The sequence below is a fragment of the Lactuca virosa genome, chromosome 4 (assembly GCF_052849685.1).
Source record: "Lactuca virosa cultivar CGN04683 chromosome 4, Lactuca_virosa_CGN04683_v6, whole genome shotgun sequence".
Classification (NCBI taxonomy): domain Eukaryota; kingdom Viridiplantae; phylum Streptophyta; class Magnoliopsida; order Asterales; family Asteraceae; genus Lactuca; species Lactuca virosa.
This window is the reverse complement of record NC_136429.1, coordinates 254,424,756-254,443,632: the sequence shown is the minus strand read 5'-3', so window position 1 is coordinate 254,443,632 and position 18,877 is coordinate 254,424,756. Positions and strand designations below refer to the sequence as shown.

Genomic DNA, 18,877 nt, shown 5'->3' with positions numbered 1-18,877 from the left:
AGGCGTCCTGGATCTCCCATTTTCTTTGGTAACTCTCCCAATACCACCTTAGAACTTTGCTCACTAAGGATCACCTTAGAATTCTTCTTTAACTGCTGGCGAGTATCTATCAGGTCTTGTAAGAACTTTGCGTATTCAGGAACCTTAGATAACGACTTAATAAAAGGAGTATTTATTGAAATACCCTTTACTTGCTTCATAAATTCCAAATGCTCCTGTTCCAGTGGATGAATATTAGCTCGGGACGAAAACAGTAAAGGAGGATGATAAGCAGGATCATTTGCTGAATTATTCTGTTCATACTCAGCCCACGTCGTGAGCTTTGAAGGCTCACGTCGTGAGTTTGGTTGTTCAGCAGAATTTTTCTCATCGATTTTTGACTTTTTCGGCTTTGGTTCGGGCTGCTTTGGCTCCACTTCTAGTGCTTCTAAGAACTCATAAATAGCCTCTTCTTCAGTTTCAATTACCATTACATGAGATTGAGTCTTCTTTTCAGGAAATTGTGGAGATAAATTTTCATTTACCAAAGTTGTTAGTTGACCAAGTTGGGCTTCGAGATTGTGGATCGATGCTTGATGATTTCTTAATAAAGCTTGCTGGTCAATAATCATAGCTTGTTGATCTTTCATCATGGATTTTTGATCCTTCATCATAAATCTTTGGTCTTTTATAGCTGCATCTGTTTCATCATGTCGTTTTTCTAAAGCCTCCATAAAACGAGTAAGCATGGTCTCTAAGTCAACTTTCTTTTCAGCTGGTGGTTGTTCTTTTTGGTAGAAGCCTCGACCAGTCTGCCTGTAAGCATGGTCTCTAAGTCAACTTTCTTTTCATATGGCAACCACTCCTTCTTTGGTTTTCTCTAGTCTTCATCATATATATCCCCACTCGAATAACAAACTTGAGCATGTTTGTTTCCATTATTGTCCAAGTGGCATTCCTTGGTCAAGTGTGGACCATTTCATCTTTCATATCCAACTCTAATATCATGAATTGACTGGTCCATTTTTTTCATTCTTCTGTCCATAGTATTAAGCATGGCTATCACAACAGCCATGTCTTCAGAATTTCCTCCCCCAATGCCTTTAACTCCATCATTCTTTGGATTGTGTTACTCACGAGAATGCTTTGCGAACTCTTCAATTAGCTCTTTGATTTCACCCAGATTTTTCTTTGTATGTGGTCCTTGAGAATCAAGGAGTTGCCTCGTCATGACATTTACCCCGTCCTATAATTTAGACATTTCTTGTTATATGTTAAGGTCATTTTGAGGGCAGTTTCTGAGTAACCCTTTATATCGTTCCCATGCCTCATAAAGCGACTCCTGTGGTTGTTGCTCAACGTTGGCTATTTCCTTCTTGAGTTTATCTATCTTGGATGGTGGTCAGAATTGTTCTAAAAATTTCTCGCGTTGTCGTGCCCATGTAGTGATTGCACTATTGAGCATGTTTGTTTCCATTATTGTCCAAGTGGCATTCCTTGGTCAAGTGTGGACCATTTCATCTTTCATATCCAACTCTAATATCATGAATTGACTGGTCCATTTTTTTCATTCTTCTGTCCATAGTATTAAGCATGGCTATCACAACAGCCATGTCTTCAGAATTTCCTCCCCCAATGCCTTTAACTCCATCATTCTTTGGATTGTGTTACTCACGAGAATGCTTTGCGAACTCTTCAATTAGCTCTTTGATTTCACCCAGATTTTTCTTTGTATGTGGTCCTTGAGAATCAAGGAGTTGCCTCGTCACGACATTTACCCCGTCCTATAATTTAGACATTTCTTGTTATATGTTAAGGTCATTTTGAGGGCAGTTTCTGAGTAACCCTTTATATCGTTCCCATGCCTCATAAAGCGACTCCTGTGGTTGTTGCTCAACGTTGGCTATTTCCTTCTTGAGTTTATCTATCTTGGATGGTGGTCAGAATTGTTCTAAAAATTTCTCGCGTTGTCGTGCCCATGTAGTGATTGCACCAGGCGGTAGTGCCTTCATCCAATCTTTTGCAGCTCCTTTAAAAGTGACCGACAGCATCCTTAGTAAGACTGTCTCTCTAGGAACATTTGGGACATTGAAATAGTCTTCAATGTCATTGACCTCATCTAAATTCTTGTAAGCATCCTCATGATCTTTTCCAGAAAATGGTACATCCTTAAGTGCAATAAGGATGTGTCCTTTCAGCTCAAATGTGGCAGTTGCAGGAATTATAGGTTGTACTAAACCATGACCATCATCGTCTCTTATCCGCTTTTTGTATGCTCCTATGGATATATATCCGAAATGGTGGCCATCTCGTTTTCTGGTTCGTCTTCGGGTTTACTCTTTTCTAATTCGAATTCAGGTTCGGATTCGTATTCGGATCCTTGTAGGTTAGATATTTGATCAAAGCTTTCAACCTTGATTTTGTCCTTTGATGATGTACCTGACTCTCCCAATTTCTATCATGTCTTCTATCCAAAGACTGGTTTGAGATCCTTGAAAGGTGACTTCTTTGGTGTTTCGTTCATTCCTGCATTCTTATCTGTCTTTTTGTGAAGGCCGACGCTGGATCTTCAAGTGGTAGCACCAAAGGCGTGTTGGAACCTCTCGTAATGAACTACTGCCATAAAACAAAAATAAAAAAACGTAAAACTGAACAAAAACTAACTAGAAATAGCCTACTGACTGGTCACCACGACATGGTAAAAGTCACCACCTCGTGTTGTCGCAGAAAATCTAAATAGAAAAGAAAAACGAAGAAAACGAAAACTAAGCTGAAAAATTAACTTTTTGCAGATTTTACCGCACAAAAAGGATCGATTAACCTCACTACTAGAAAAATAGCCTTTTACGACGCGTAATTTATGATACGCATCGATTTACGATACGCAAAAGTGTGTGACCTAAAAATAATGTCATCTCTATATAAATTTTAAGGATTTAGGACGCGCATTTTTGCGTGCCCTTAAACTAGTGTCTAAAAAAAACAGAGGGCGCTCATAATAAAATGTGTGTCGTCTGAAGATGTCGCTTTATAAATTTTAATGGAAACGCGTGTTTCATCCTTTAATAGCTGAGGGGAAAATGAAATCCTAAAAAATTAAAAACCCCGCCTTCCTTTTTCTTCCTTTCCCTCTTGCCCTAATTATCGACGCTCCTTCCTTCCCTTCCCGACATTGACTACCGCCTACTTCTTCCCTCGCACTTCGACCATCTTTACTTGCCATTCCCGGTCGTCGACGTCGATCAATGCAAGCACGCCACCAGCTGACAACCTTCACTCTCTCCTTCCCCTTTTCTCTGTAAACCCTAATCCGCCTCCACCACTATTGAATCTACCTCAACTCACCTCTGACCTCGGCTCATCTCTTTCCGCCGACGACCTCGGGCTCACTTCACATCACGAAAGACTGCAACGATTGCTCAAGTTTACAAGCCGTAGGTTAGATTAATACCGAAGTTAAGTATGATTCTAATGAGATGATCGGTTTCCCTAGTCGCATTTTCATGAAGAAATTTCTCACATGCACACCAGATCTTCGAATTGTTGCAGAAGCGGACGACTCACGTGTGATTTATGCTTAAAAACTCAACTTTTGTAGGTGTCTCAACCTCCCTGTGTTTTAAATAGATGGTGAAACATGCTTGGGTGTTGTTGAGGTGGTGACGACTTCCCAGAAAGTCAACCTCCGGGATGAACTCGAAAACATCTGTAAAGCTCTAGAGGTCTCTTTCTATCTTCTTTTCTGTTAAGGTTTCTGCATTTCTGGCTCGATCGTGTTAGGTTCAGTTCATTTACATCATGTTTTTTAACTTTCTATGGCTCAGAACACCCTGTAGTTCACCATCGTGGTGAAAATTCTATTTTTTTATTTTTTATTTTTTCATTTGTTAAATGAGTTAATTTCTTGGTTCAATATTTTCTGAATCAACTTTCGGTTGCAGGCTGTTGATCTAAGGAGTTTGGAGTTCTTGGTCCATCCAAAGCAAAATGTAGGAATTCTGTCAGAAACTCAACAATGAAAGTACACTGAATTCAACCCTTTTTTAATATCTCGTGTAAGTTTCTGTTTATCAGGATTTTAGTGAACCATATGATGCTGTACATCATGCTACATGGCAATTTTAAGGGCACTTAAGGTATTATACTACTTATGTACTTGTAGTATGTGGAAGAACTTGCAACAATGAAGGTCAGTTTTATAACACTTGCAAATGATGGTCAGTTTTATAACACATTTTCTTTATTTCCGCTTTTTTGATTGATTTCATTTCATTATCTTTTAATCATTTGTTATTAATTTTCAGATATCTAATACACCTGAAATTGTAACATACTGTTGTTATATATGTGGTCAAAGATGTGGTCAAATCAAAGATGGAATGGAGGTTAGGATTATAAATATAATAACCTTTGGCTAATGCTCTGGTTTCTGGAACTACATCTCCAGTTGCAAGGTTTATGCGTGAAACAAAGCTAGCACCCACAGCCACCATTGCTTCTATTAAAAGCTTGGGGACAAGAGTCTTGTAATCTTCAGGAAAAGCACACATAGACCTGGAAAAAAATGTAGTGTAATAACTAATAAGTCATTTAAATGAGAATGTGAGTCAAATCTTTAGTAAAGGTTTACCATTTCCATTCTTCTTCAAGATAAAGTAATAATTTATCATAGAAACTTGGTAGCCAATTGGGGAATGACACTGTAGGTGGTGATTGATAATCATGAGAAGTTGAAATGCTTTAAACCTGGTTTCTTCCGGCTCTTGTTTTAGTATATTGTTGCTTAATTTCATAATCCTCCTATAGTTGTTTTATGGGTTTTAGACGAACTTTGGTGTAGTGAGACTCCAAGGAATTGTATCTTCCAATTTGAATGAGGATTTCCCTCATTTCTTGTGCAACCTTATCCTAAACAAAAAAAAGATAAATAAATATTGGTGAATTCAGAAAGATTGTTCTTCAAAATTTACCTTGCGATTGGTTATTGCATCTATTAGACAAGGTTGAACCATGGAGTCCAGTCTATCTTCTAACACTTCAAGTTGCTTTCTAATGTTGGAAAGTTCAGCAAACTGAACGGGAAAAGGTGGATAAATCATTGTAATATTATGATATTATCCATAAGGAGTTTTTCTTTTACATAAATGATACACGAGAAGTCAGTTGACTTTTACCTCCCCAATAACAGTCAAACAATGCCTCATGTTGGCTAAGGTTTCTGCTCCACGAGGAAGATCTTTACTTGCAAAAACATCCTTAACTGTGGAGCTTAATTGAGTTAGCCCTGCAACATCCTATATATAGGGCATATAAAGATCCAATATGTTTAGCATTAAGAAAAAAGATCACACAAATCATTTGTTATTAATTTTCAGACTTCTTATTGAGATGTAGGGATTTGACATTGATACTCATGAGTGCTACAATGAATGCTGAGCTTTTTTCAATTATTTTCAAGAAGCACCCATGATTCATATTCCTGTAAGTTCTTTTGTTATCTTGTTATGTTCTGTAATAATCTAATTTCATGTGTTTGAATATAGGGGTTCACTCACCCAGTGAGGTCACATTTCTTAGAAGATATACTGGAGATAATTGGTTATAAATTAACTTCTTTCAACCAAATTGAGGATTATGGTCAAGAAAAGTTATGGAAAACACAAAGACAGTTAGTCCCACGCAAAAGGAAAAACGAAATTACATCACTTGTTGAGGTAATCTTTATCTGGATTCTGGTAAAATTAAGTCAACTCTAATTTAACTTTTGACTCTAAAGATTAAAACAAGTTTAAATTTTGCCTCAAGAGAAGAAAGACGTGAGTAATCCAGCTACTTTCACACAAGGGCATTTTGGTCTTTTCTTGATATCTTTTGTATGTTTATTTCAGCAAGCTAGTACAGCAAAATCAAGATTTTCTGCAAAGGATTACAGTGATCATATGGCACTTATATGTGTATATGAAGGATGGAAAGAAGCTGAAAGGGAAGGATCTGCTTATGAATATTGCTGGAGGAATTTCCTTTCTGCTCAAACACTTCAAGCTATACATTCTTTAAGGAATCAGTTTATCCATATTTTGAAAGATGCTCAATTACTTGAGACTAAATCAGGTATTAACAACAGATTAAGTCATAATCAATCGTTGGTTAGAGCCATTATATGCTCAGGCCTTTTTCCTGGCATTGCATATGTATTGGTATGTATGCTTAATGCTTATTTATTTAATTTACAATTTACAATACAATTGATAGATAGATGAATCCATATGTTACTCACTTTTGTTCTTTTTTATTTTTAATATGTGCAACATAGCGAGACATCAATGTCCTTCAAAACTATGGATGATGGCCAGGTCTTACTCTATGTAGTAAGTATTAAAGAAATAGCAATGCACTTTCATTCATTTGTTTCATATTTTTTTCACAGTCCTCCAGGGATATTTTTCCTTGTGTCATAGAATGATTGGCTCGTATCTTGTTTTTTGATATTTATACGCATTTTTTTCTTAGGTCGGTGGTGGCGAAGTTCAATACCATGGTGAGGTTGCAATGCTTAAAGTTGCCATGAAGATTGTCAAAGGATAAATTACTCATGGTTTCCTTTCAATGTTGTACATGTTTTATTTCTCTATAATAAATATTATGCAATATTAGCAATGTATTACATTTACTTACTATTGGAATGATAATTTGTATTTGACATATTAGTGCAATGAATTATCTTTCTTATTTATTGTATTTTAGTTGGTATTATAAGACTTTTAATGTGTTATTTTATTTGAAAATTACTAAATCTATCCAAATATATAAATTTTAAAACATTTATAATTATGACACACAAAAATGTGTGTCGTCTTTCTTTATGACAAGGGCTTTAATGATACGCAATGCGTGTCTTAAACGCGCGTCGTAACGTTACGACATGCAAATGCGTGTCGTAACCTTTATGACAGGGCCTTCCTTGACATGCAATGCGTGTTGTAAATGCGCGTCGTAAATGTGTGTCGTAACTGCGCGTCGTAAATAGACGATATGCAAAAGCGTGTCGTCTGTCTTTATGACAGGGCCTTCCTTGACACGCATTTGCGCGTCGTCTGAGTGTTTTATGACACGCATTACACATCGTAAAAGGCTGTTTTTCTAGTAGTGCCTACAACAAATAAATTAACAACTAAAATAGTTGTTCCCCGTGTTAAGCATCAGCGCTACCGGTTGATCTAAAACCAATTAGTGTTAGAAAGGGCGCAACCTTATCCATATAGCGCATTCATCCCTCCAGGACCAGGCATTCTATTGCGGAACTCCAGGCCATCGTGCGAGGATTTGGTCGATGCCATTTCTGACCCCCAACTATCCCCCCTCAGAAATTTATCCCTGAGAGAATAGAACCCTCGCCACTGGCTCTGATACCACTTGTTGAGCAACAGCGCTACCGGTTAATCAAAAACCAATCGGTGTTAGAAAGGGCGTAACCTTACCCATATAGTGCATTCAGCCCTCCAGGACCAGGCATTCTATTTCGGCACTCCAGGCCATCGTGCGTGGACTTGGTCGATGCCATTTCTGACCCCCAACACCCCGGCAACGGCGCCAAAAAGTTTGATGCTTGCAAGTAGTTACACCTAATTTTAGATTTATAACCTAACCAACTTAACTAACTAAAATGCACCTAGGCAGTGTACCTAGTCAAATTATAGAATAGTTTAGGTATGTCGGGTGTCGATCACAGGGAACAGTTTTAACTATATTAATTTACCTACTATTAAATTAACCTAAATTTCTAGCATAGTAATGGTTTTTAACTAATTTTGCAAGTTTAGATGAACTTAACTTCTTAACACAATTCAATCAAATAACAAAAACGTTCTGTTAGTTTGTATCCACTTTCCCTCAAAGGTTTAACTATTAATTATGACAATTCCCGTTGGTTACCAATTAATGTGTTATTAGCAATTCAATTCCAAATTAACTAATGTTGAATTAATTCATGTAGATCTATGCATAGTCACACATATTTTAACACATAATCGATTATTAAATAGAATTGGAGTTATGTAAGATTGAGTTGATAAACACGATTATGTTCATAACATGAGTTCTCTACCACAACCAAATTCAATAATTCAATTACTTTTCTAAGATTGGTTCGATCTTAGCTCTAATAATCTATTGTTCACTAAATTACTAGGTAATCAAATTCATGCAGATTAATGGTCACTAACTACACAGAATAAGAATCTAAAGCAATCTAGTTATCAAATTAAGCATGCTAGGTGTAATCAATCAAACACAAGACATTAACCAACAAGGAAAGTCTAACTTATTATAAGCAAACCATGAGTTCCAGCTTTATCTAGCTAACAGAAGCAGCTGGATTTAGCTAGTCGTACTAACAAATAAACTAAAACAAGTCATAGTTGAAAGCATCATAAATGTACCAAATTAGAAAGTTTATTATGTAGTTCTCCTTCTTCCTTGGTAGTAAAAACAATTTCCTAGCCTTCTCTTTCTCTGAATTCTCAGCCAGCCAACCTCTCAAAGTCGTAGAAATCAAGGGTTTATATATTTTTCGAAATATCCCCACTCACGTCGTGAGTCCAGTTATTATCTGTATCCAACACGGATTCTTACTCCGCGATGTTTATCTTCTAGAAGGTCCTAGCTCACGTCGTGAACTTTTAATACTCATGTCGTGAATACGTATTTTGCTGAAATTTTCATATTTCAAGCCTTCATCCTCCAAAGTTCCAATCTTTAACGCTTTCAGTCCCTTTTCTTCAAAATGTCTTCTTTTTGCAAAATATAATTTAGCCTTATAAGAACCATTTATCTATGCAAATAACCAAAATATTAATCAAAATGTACTTAAATATTGCCTAAAATTATGTATAAAAATTACAATATCAAACCCCGAGAATAAGTTATCGATGGCCGTTAACGTTTAACTATAGGACACAAGAATTTAATAAGGAAAACGTTGTAGCCACCCTATATATTTAAATATATTCGAAATATTCATCCTTAATTACGTCAACCTTTAGGCTCAAAAAATAAGTACGCAAAAAGTTGCGTCACTTTGAGAGCAGGTTAGCATATTTAGACTCCTTAAGCTACTGCGATTCTAGAAATATAAATTTCGTAAGAATCCGACACTATATGAGCGAGATATGACATTTTTGGTAAAGGTATATCTACTGTCATTAAAAAGTTACAACGACGAAAACTACAAGGAGATTGGTTGAGTTTTGGAGAAAGTCACCAACTAGACAATCGTAGACTACTTAAAGTAGGAATTATAAGGTATGCAACGCCTAAAACGGACGTCACATGTGAGAGTTATGATTATTATAAGATTATAACGGTAATAAAAACACGTTGAAAAATGAAAGTCAAAACTAGACAAAATGAACAAAAGGAAAGTCGTTGAGAACGAACTTTGTACGTGAGAGTTACGGAAATTCGAGTTTAATTTTACTGTCATGCGCGCTCGCACGCACTGAAACCCGATTATGACGAGATACGGCATGACATGGCACACGGAGATGAGGACACGTTGTAACATAGTACGGACCATGCGCATTTGCACGGTGCGGGCTCCAAACTTGCTATAAATAGCAGGTCTCAGCATCTCATTTCCCTCACACCTCGCTTTGATTCACTCTCTATATTGTTTCACATGTCATCGCCCCGGTCGACTCTCGAAGTGCTAACTTGTGGTTTCTACCCTACACTAACGTTTTCAAACTCACAGGTGAGTTTCACGACCCCATTTTCCAAATCTTTTCGGGGGGGGGGGGGGAATACATGTCTTAAATGCAACTTTACATAGTTATCAATAATTATTGTTAGATAATTATGCCCATAGGATTAGGATGATATTATTCCTGGTAGTTACGTTGCCAAACTCTTTGACTAATATTATGCCTAGTTGTTATGATAGATAAGATCATACCTAGTTGTCATGTTGTCCAGTTTTCAGGAAACGCAAAAACTCGTTATTATAGCCATCTTTGGATAAGCTTAGTAACTAGTGTTACTCTGCCCAAATTCTCGGCTATGCAAAACACACAATATATATATATATATATATATATATATATATATATGTATATATATATATATATATATATATATATATATATATACTATCTAAATATAACGCGAATAACAAAACGACCGACCAGGGGAGGCCCTCGGGACAAGAGTTAAATGAGACACAATTCATCAACACGCTGATAGATTTTTAGCTAGCACGCAGCCTATACTTATTAATTCTTAAGTAAGCGAGAGTGGTATGTATAGATCTATTTGGTATTGAGATTCCTCCAGTGGTTTCTAGCTATAACCTGGCGGCAAGTTGAGGCAGGCATAACTTTCTAAGCACAACGACATCTGATGAAGCATCGTGGTATTTTCTGGATCAACAGTTATAGCTCGACATCTGAGGCAGGCATAACTTTGTCAAAATAAAAGTAGCGATCCTTAAATACTACTAGGAACTAATCCAATTAAGTAGTGATAGTCCACACAAACTCGAGGAAGGGAGTTTAGGTCAACCAACATCTATTATCTTAGACTACCACTAGGAACCCGCCTATAGAAGTAGTAATAGTACTTAGAAACTCAAGGAAGTGAGTTTAGGATAAACAAAACAACTAAAATACTTACACATGTTTTATAAGAATAAAACCTACAGACACACCAACATTATGTTGACCTCTCAAAGCACATGTATACTCAGGAGAATGAACCCGACTGAAGGAAGAGATAACCCCGGTGATGCAGTCCGGAACTTATGTGATTTGCTTTTGTACTTTGATTTTGTAAAGTACTTGTACCTCAAACAATTATGTAATATCCTTTATTTAATGAATAAATAGTTATGTTGTTTAGTACATCCTGTGTATTATTCAACGCATATCTTGTCCTGAAATGCCAATATCCTAATGTCGCACAACCTGATGCTTACGCCGTCTTCCAAGGGTGTAACAGCGGGTAAACACCCGAAATGCAACTCATTTCACTTCCACCACTCCGGCAACTAAATGCACTGTACCAGGTGAAATCGCAAAGGACGTACCATAAAATACTACCGACAGCCCGTGACTGCTCCTTCCGCCACAACCAACCCAAGGGTGGTTGCCTTGCCAGGCAATCGAGCCTATTTTGTGTGCGGGATTACATGGCACATCAATAGGAACTATCCGAAGCTGAGGAATGATGGGGGAAATGCCATGAGTCTAGGAACTCAAGTTTAGAGAACTTTTAACCACCATATATTACAGGGCACATCTATACTCTTTGATTCTAGTGCTAAAAGAAGTTTCATTACACCTATGTTTAGAGAAATTTTAAGCCATGAGTCTTGGAACTTAGATGAGACTTATATAGTAAAAATGGACAATGGAGAATCCGGTAGTACTCAGGAAATACTAGAAAATTTCCTTCTAACTCTCAACCACTACACATATCATGACAACCTTATGCATATGATCATCGGAAGTTTTGATGTCATAGTTGGCATGGATGGGTTATCGCCACACCAAGATGAGATTTTATGCTACAACAAAGCAGTATGATTACCCTTACCCAATGGGGAATCCAGAGTAATCTACGGAGATAAGATCAGCAAAAACCTTACAATCAACTCTTACATGAAGGAGCAGAAATACATTCACAAGAAATATCATGGTTTCTTGGCCCATATCGTAGATAAAATGGGCGAGAAAAAGGAAATCGAAGATATACCCCAAGTATTTGATTTTCCCGATGCATTTATGGAGGAATTTCCCGGACTACCGCCAATTACCGAGATTGAATTTCGAATTGACCTAGATTTCGAATTGACATAGTTCCAGGGGCAGAGCCAGTGGCAACATCTCCTTACCGATTAGCCACTTCGTAAATACAAGAGTTGTCTAGTCAAATTTAGGAGCTTTTGGATAAAGGCTCTATAAGACCAAGCTTCTCAGCTTGGGGAGCCCGGATGCTTTAGAATTGATGGAACCTTCAGAATGTGCATCGATTATCGAGAATTGAATAAGTTTATAATAAAGAATAGATATCCACTCTCACGGATTGACGATCTATTTGATCAACTACAGGGATCTAGCGTTTACTCAAAGATTAATTTAAGGCCAAGGTACCATCAACTTCGAGTACAAGAGGAAGATATTCCAAAGACATCATTTAGAACTCACTACGGTCACTATGAGTTTCTAGTTATGCCTTTCGGCCAAACTAATGCCCCACCAGTCTTTATGGATCTAATGAACCGTGTCTGTAAACCCTACTTGGAAAAATATGTGATTGTATTCATTGATGATATATTGATATACTCACGAACAGAGGAAGAACGCGGTCAATACCTTCAAATTATTTTGGAGTTTTTAAGAAAGGAGAAATTGTATGCAAAGTTCTCGAAGTATGAGTTTTGGATCAGGGAAGTACATTTTCTAGGACACATAGTCAACGACAAAGGTATTCATGTGGACCCTTCCATGATCAAAGCCATAAAAAATTGGGAAGCACCCACAACGCCAACAGAGGTGCGTTAATTTCTAGGATTGGTAGGCTATTACAGGAGATTGACAGAAAATTTCTCCAAGATAGCCAAACCCCCCATCACACTCACGCAGAAGGATACAAAGTTCAAATGGAAAGAATAGCAAGAATTTGCATTTGAGAAATTGAAACACATGCTGTGTAGTGCGCCAATTCTTTCACTTCCGGAAGGAACCAAAAACTTTGTCGTCTATTGCGACGCATCACACCAGGGCATGAGATGTGTACTTATGTGAAGAGACAAAGTGATCGCATATTCTTCACGTCAACTTAAGACTCACGAGAATAATTACACCACCAATGACTTGGAATTGGGAGCTGTAATTTTCGCCTTAAAGATCTGGCAACATTACTTGTATGACACGAGGTGTGTCATATACACCGACCATAAAAGCCTTCAACATATTTTCAACCAAAAAGAACTCAACATGAAACAACGAAGATGACCTAAACTGCTGAACGACTACGAGTGTGAGATTCGATATCACCAGAGCAAGGCTAACATAGTAGTCGATGCCCTAAGTAGAAAGGAACGAACCAAAACTCACAGAGTGAAAGAACTCACTATAACCATTCAATCAAACCTCCCTGCCCAAATTTGAGAAGAACAAGTAGAGGAACTTAAGGAAGAAAATAAGGCAGAGGAATGCTTACAAGGAATGGAGAAACAATTTGAGTCCGAGGAAAGTGGAACCTTACGTTTCATGGACCGAATCTTGGTACCAAAATTTGGCGACATAAAGATCCTAGTACTGGATGAAGTTCACAATACAAGATTCTCAATTCAGACATGATCTGATAAGATGTATCTTGAATTAAAGAAAAGGTATTGGTTGCCGAACTTGAAGGCAGAAATTGCCACCTACGTAAGCAAATGATTCACCTACGCTAAGGTCAAGGTAGAATACCAAAAACCATCGGGTTTACTGAAACAACCCGAAATAGCTAAGTGGAAATGGGAGAAATTCGAGATGGAATTCATAACAAAACTACCCAAGATGCTTAACGGTTACGACACAATTTGGGTAGTAATCGATCGTTTGCCTAAGTGTGCTCACTTCCTACCGATCAAGAAGACAGAGAAAATGAAAAGTTAGCCATGAATTACATCAAGGAGATAGTCCGGCTACATGGCATACCGACATACATCATCTCACACAGAGACAAATCATTTATGTCCGGGTTTTGGAAAAAAATGCAAGGGCAATGGGAACCCAAATTGATATGAGTACAACCTATCACCCACAGACAGATGGTTAAAGCGAAATGACCATACAAACCTTGGAGGATATGCTCAGATCATGTGTGATAGACTTTAGAGATTCTTGGGATACTCACCTACCATTGGTTGAGTTCACCGATATGTTGGGTAGAAGTGGGTGATACTCCACCAGCAAAGAAACACGCAGGGAACACTTTGCTAATCAGGCCAAAAGTTATTCACGAAACCACTGAGAAGATTGTAAAGGTCAAGGAACGATTGAGAATGGATCGTGATCGTCAAAAGAAAAATGCCAACCGTCGACGAAAACCACTTGAATTTCAAGTTAGAGATAGAGTAATGCTAAGAGTATCTCCTTGGAAAGGAGTTATAGGATTTGGCAAGAGGGAAAACTTAACTCGAGATACATAGGATATTTTTAGATCCTTGCTAAAATAGGCCCCTTATCCTACCAACTCGCTCTACCCTAGGATGGCAACAAGATACACAATGTTTTCCATGTGTCAAAACTTATGAAATGTCTCATTGAAGACATGCTAGTTGTACCTCTCGACAAAATCCATATTAATGCGAAGCTCAACTTCATCAAGGAACCAATCGAGATAATGGAACGCGAAGTCAAAAGGATTAAACAGAGTCGTATTCCTATAGTCAATGTACGATAGAACTCAAAGCGAGAACCAGAGTACACAAGGGAACACGAACATCAAATGAGAAGCAAGAATCCTCACTTATTTGAAAACACCTCGGCTACCCATTAAATTTCGGGATGAAATGTCTTTTAACAGGGGGACGATGTGACAACCCAGGAAATACGTCATCAACTGCCATTAGTACTTAATGATAGAACGTGAAAATATAATGAAGATAATGAAGGGTTTTGAGCACTCTAACAACCTTATGGTGCACATGCAACCCTAAATGCCTTGGATCTATGTTTTCTCTAATTATACATGCAATTTGATTTTCCAAAGCATTATCCTAACTAGCATACAAAACATGGGTACTAGAACATTAAAACTAGTTAGATAACTTACCTCTTGTTGTAGCTTGTTAACTTGGAGCTTTAAGAGCCTAGCACCCCAAATGTGCTGCCTCAAATGCTTCACAAAACACCACCAACAATGGAGGACTTGAGAGAGAGTGACTTGCACAAAAATCGGCTCTTATGATCTCTAAGAATAACTAGTGTGTGATTTTAGGAGCTAAGGGACTTTTTTTATAGTGTGACAATGTCTAGGGTTTCATCCATTCTAACCCTAATGGACATGACCTTTCATATTACTTAGGCTCCATGGGTTAAACCTCCATGGACTACCATATTGGTTTAGCCCATCCTAAATAACCATAGGCCTACACTATAAGAATTATCGATTTACCAAATTAATCCCCGTACATTTAACTAGTCTCTTTTGATCACTAAATTAATTCCAAATTAATTCTTTATCACTACTAATTAAATAATATGACTATAGCTGCAAGTACGACTTCAGGAACCGACTAGCAATCGTAGCTCTTAAAGCCTCTGTAGAACTCTGACATGCCATTTAGATAAGGGATCATTTAATCCTCTGTTCTCAAGATATCCGCTGGAAAAATATATGGAAGATAGTCATTCTTATTGTCCAACATTTGTTTCTCGATTTCCGATTTGGTTGTCATAGAACTTAATCGAAAACATCAATCGAGTTCTGACCGGGCCCGACACATAAGTCAAAAACAATTCATCGAGGGGCCCAAGATATTGCTTTTGATTCTGCAAGGACTAAGAGGAACTGATAAACTTCGACAGTATATGCTTGTACTAACTACTTGTTAAATCATACACAATAGTGCGTTTTATAACATCAAGTTACTGATGTGGTTTCGTATTATCGATGTACAACCAACTCATAGTCAACAACTCATATATCTTGGTTTGAAGACTATATGATATTATCGTCTCACGATCACTCGTGTTAAATTCCATGAAGTGATTCAAGTGAGCGTGGGTTTAATCCAATACTCAGACTATATGAGCACTCATGAATGTTTTAGCAAACTTTGCTATGTCTAATACCCTTCAGACGATCTAGAAGCAAAATTCCTGACAGTCTTGCCTTAATACCTACTTCCAAAGTATGATCGACTGTGGACAGTTTTAATAATATAATTATTCTGGAAGTCAAAACATGCAAAATGAAACAATAGTAAATGATTGACATAAGATAGTAACATTACTTATAAATCAAATGTCAATTACATTTTAACTATTATAAGGTTCTAAAATTCTATCTAATCATTAAAACTAATATCGTCCTTCAGCCCGATGCGCCTCGCATGCTGTAAGTGCTTAACCCTACTCAGTCCCTTCATGAGGGGATCTGTTGGGTTCTCCTCTGACGATACCCTCTTTGCTACGAGGAGTCCTTCTATTCCATGTCTTATGAAGTGATATTTTATGTCGATGTGCCTGGATCTGCCATGATCCCTTGGTTCCTTGGCTAAGGCAACCGCACTCTCGCTGTCGCAGAAAATTTCCATTGGCTCCTTTATAGCTGGTACAACTCCAAGGTCTTCGATGAAGTTCTTCAGCCATATTGCCTCCTTCGCCGCTTCGCTTGCTGCTATGTACTCTGATTCGCACGTTGAATCAACTACACTCTCCTGCTTGGAACTTTTCCAAGTTATTGCTCCTCCATTCCGTGTAAATACCCAGCCCGAATGAGAGCGGAATTTATATCTGTCGGTCTGAAAGTTGGAGTCACTATACCCTGTTACTCTCAAGTCATAACTCCCACCGAGGGTAAGGACCCAGTCCTTAGTCCTCCGCAGGTACTTAAGAATGTTCTTAACCACAGTCTAATGAGCTTTACTAGGATTCCCTTGATATCTGATGACCATGCTCAAAGCAAAGGCCACATTAAGGCGAGTACAAGTCATAGAATACATGATCGAACCAACTACGGAAGCATATGGTACTCGACTCATCTCAGCTATCTCAGCCTCCGTAATCGGACTCTGAGTTTTACTCAGTTTGGTTTTGCCTTGGGTGGGTAAGTCACCTTTCTTGGAATCCATCATGTTGAACCTTTTCAACACCTTCTCCAAGTAGGTACTTTGACTAAGTCTATTTAGTCTTTTACTCCTGTCTCTCAATATCCTTATCCCCAGAATATAGGCAGCTTCTCAGATGTCCTTCATAGCGAAACACTTTCCAAGCCATGACTTAACCTCCTGCAGGGTTGGGATGTCATTTCCTATGAGAAGTATGTCATCCACATACAACACCAGAAAGCTAATTGTACTCCCACTAGCCTTGACATACACACAGGGCTCATCCTCGTTTCTCGAAAAACCAAACTCTTTGACTTTCTCATCGAAACAAAGATTCCATTTGCGAGTTGCTTGTTTCAATCCATAAATGGATTTCGCAAGCTTACACACTCTATTAGGGTACTTTGCATTGACAAAACCCTATGGCTGGCTCATGTAAATATCCTCAACCAACTTTCCATTAAGGAAAGCGGTTTTGACATCCATTTGCCATATTTCATAATCATGAAATGCAGCTATGGATAGCATAACCCTAATAGACTTAATCTTCGCTACTGGTGAGAATGTCTCATCATAGTCAGCTCCCGGAGTTTGAGTAAAGCCCTTCGCAACCAATCGTACCTTATATGTGTGTACTTTCCCATCCATGTCGGTCTTCTTCTTGAAGATCCATTTGCACCCGACTGTCTTACGACCCGGTACATTGTCAACCAAGTTCCAAACTTGATTGTCATACATGGACTAAATCTCGTTGTCCATAGCCTCTTTCCATTTAGCAGACTCGGGGCCTGCCATGGCTTGCTTGTAGTTGTTAGGATCATCCGAATTTATCAGTGTGCTATCACTGATAAATGTATCACCATCAAATGTTATATGGAAACCATATAACACAGGTGGGACACTAACTCTACTGGAGCGCCTCAGAAGTACGGACTCGTCAACTGGATCAACAGGAGTTTCCTCCTCAGGTTGATTGCTAGTGTTCGAGGTTCCTTCACCGCTTGACACTTGAAGCTCTTCAAGGTCAATTTGCTTCCCATTGTTTCCTTGGCCTATGAGTTCTGTCTCGCGAAAGACTCCTCTCCTTGCAACGAAGACAACATTGTTACTCGGTCTGTAGAAGAGATATCCAAAGGAGTTCTGTGGGTAGCCGATGAAAATACAACGCTCACTGCAAGGTTCGAGCTTATCATGAGTCTCACGCCTCAAAAAAGCCTTGCAACCCCAAACCTTGATGTGTGCTAACGAGGTAACCTTCCCTGTCCACATCTCGTGAGGTGTTTTGGAAACCTTTTTAGTTGAGACTAGATTAAGGATATTGGCGGCAGTCTCTAAGTCATACCCCCAGAATGAGATAGGTAACGAAGCTCGACTCATCTTGGAACGATCCAGGTCCAACAAGGTTCGATTGTACCTCTCATCCACACCATTAAGCTGTGGTGTCCTAGGTGGCGTCAATTGTGAAAGAATCCCACATTCCTTAAGATAGTCTAGGAACTTGATACTAAGATACTCACCACCCCAATCAGATCGGAGCATCTTTATCTTCCTGCCTAGCTGATTCTCCACTTCTTGTTTAAACTCTTTGAATCTTTCAAAGGTTTCTGGCTTATGTTTGATTAAGTAGATATAGCCGTATCTACTGTAATCATCAGTAAAAGTGATGCGGGCCCTAGTGTGGAGGATCGGGCCCTTGCGTTCCTAGAGGCCCACGATCGTGTGACTAAAGGGGCTTCACGGAAATGGCCATAACTTTGGCTACGAATCTCCGTTTCGGGGCTACGACCAGTCAAATCGAAGCTTGGAGCAAGGAGCACGTCTAGATAAATTCCCGAAGGAGTTATGAAAAATTTTGTTATTTTTCCTTAATTTTTGCGTTTTGTTTTTGGGTTTGTATTTGGCCCATGGACTTTTAGGGTTTCATTTTAATTTCTGCTTCTTATTTAACTGTTTTTGATGTAATTTGGATGGTCGATCATCAATTTTATGAACTTTCGATTTTCTTCCAAATTCTGTGTGTTAACCCAGATTTTGAAGCCAATCCCACGGTATTCGTAGAATCAACGTGGTTTTGAA

At 38.3% G+C, this 18,877-nt stretch overlaps 2 non-coding genes across 2 annotated transcripts; both read left to right on the top strand.

Annotated features, from left to right (window-relative positions):
- The first annotated feature begins 1,256 nt into the window (after positions 1 to 1,256).
- LOC145110361 (small nucleolar RNA R71) lies at positions 1,257 to 1,363 on the top strand. Its single transcript, XR_013709743.1, has one exon. It is a non-coding gene; the product is annotated as a small nucleolar RNA R71 (small nucleolar RNA).
- Positions 1,364 to 1,794: 431 nt separating this feature from the next.
- LOC145110360 (small nucleolar RNA R71) lies at positions 1,795 to 1,901 on the top strand. The gene has a single exon (XR_013709742.1). It is a non-coding gene; the product is annotated as a small nucleolar RNA R71 (small nucleolar RNA).
- The last annotated feature ends 16,976 nt before the right edge of the window (positions 1,902 to 18,877 follow it).